The sequence below is a fragment of the Salvia miltiorrhiza genome, chromosome 1, assembly GCF_028751815.1.
Source record: "Salvia miltiorrhiza cultivar Shanhuang (shh) chromosome 1, IMPLAD_Smil_shh, whole genome shotgun sequence".
NCBI classification, from domain to species: domain Eukaryota; kingdom Viridiplantae; phylum Streptophyta; class Magnoliopsida; order Lamiales; family Lamiaceae; genus Salvia; species Salvia miltiorrhiza.
In genome coordinates, this window is record NC_080387.1 from 42,423,563 (window position 1) to 42,424,895 (window position 1,333).

The window sequence follows — 1,333 nt, forward strand, 5'->3', positions numbered from 1 at the left end:
TTGAGGAAATGTTCTCATCATTGTTCTTGACTTCTGGAGGTATCTTGGACTCTTCAAGTATCTTCCCACTTCTTACAGTGATAGCCTTGCAATGTTCTTTTGGATTCACAACGGTGTTACTCGGAAATTGCCCCTTTTTATGTTGGTTGCTTAAGGATTCGGCAATTTGTCCCACTTTCATCTCAAGCATTTTCAATTGGGTTGCTTGAGCCTCTAACCTTTCATCGGTTCTCGTCATGTAGGCTTGAGTGGCCGTTATGAATTTCATTAAGATCTCTTCAAGGTTGAGCTTCTTCTCTTCCTTGATCATGCCATCACTCACCGCAAATCCGGGCGGTGATTGCAAGAAGTTATTGGGATTACCATAGGAAAGATTCGGGTGACGATTTGCTTGAAACCCTTGATTGTATTGCCCTTGTCCTTGATAGCCCCCTTGTTGTTGGGGCCGGAAGTTCCCATAGCCTCGGTTGTTGTTGTTGTTGATGTAGTTCACATCCTCAAAGCTAGTTTGTTCTTCAACCACGGGTTCTACTCTTGATATTGACATAGCATCAATCTTGCTATTTATGGCGGTCATTTGAGCCGTCAAAAGGGCTATGGGATCCGAGCTTGTTGTAGCCGCCACTTTCTTCAAGATGATCCTCTCCGTCGGGAATTGATGGCAATTTGCGGCTAAATTCTCAATGATGTGGGCGGCCTCCTCGTGGCTTTTCTCCAGCAATGCTCCATTGGCCGATGCATTCATATCTCTTTGCATCTCACCACTACACCCGGTGTAGAATACACAAATGATTGTGTTTTGATCTAAGCCATGGTTAGGGCACTTCCTTAGCATCTCTTTGAATCTTTCCCAAGCTTCATAGAAGGATTCTCCATCAAATTGGTGAAATTGGACTATGTCCTTCTTCATCTTCATGGTTTTACCCGGAGGATAGAACTTGTTGAGAAATTTTTGAGCCATCTTCTCCCATGTAGTGATAGAACCACCCTCTAAAGATTGATACCATGTCTTGGCTATGCCCCTTAGTGAGAAGGGGAAGAGTCGAAGTCGAACGGCATCCTCCGAGACTCCATTTATCTTGATGGTGCCGCATATCTCCAAGAAGTTTCCAAGATGTCCATTCGGGTCATCTTGAGAAAGACCGGCGAATTGGTTTTGTTGCACCATATTTATGAGGGCGGGCTTGAGCTCAAAATTATTGGCATTGATCCTTGGAGCATGCACTCCTCCTTGTTGGAACACGGGTTGAAACATGTTACTAATGGGTGGTGGTGGAGGCGCATTCCTTTGAGCTTCTTGCTCATTGATTCGTCCTTGCATAGCCTCTAGTTG

The 1,333-nt window shown here is 44.8% G+C and overlaps 1 non-coding gene across 1 annotated transcript; it reads left to right on the forward strand.

Moving 5' to 3' along the window:
• Nucleotides 1-806: 806 nt before the first annotated feature.
• LOC131007363 (small nucleolar RNA R71) lies at nucleotides 807-913 on the forward strand. Its single transcript, XR_009096066.1, has one exon. It is a non-coding gene; the product is annotated as a small nucleolar RNA R71 (small nucleolar RNA).
• The last annotated feature ends 420 nt before the right edge of the window (nucleotides 914-1,333 follow it).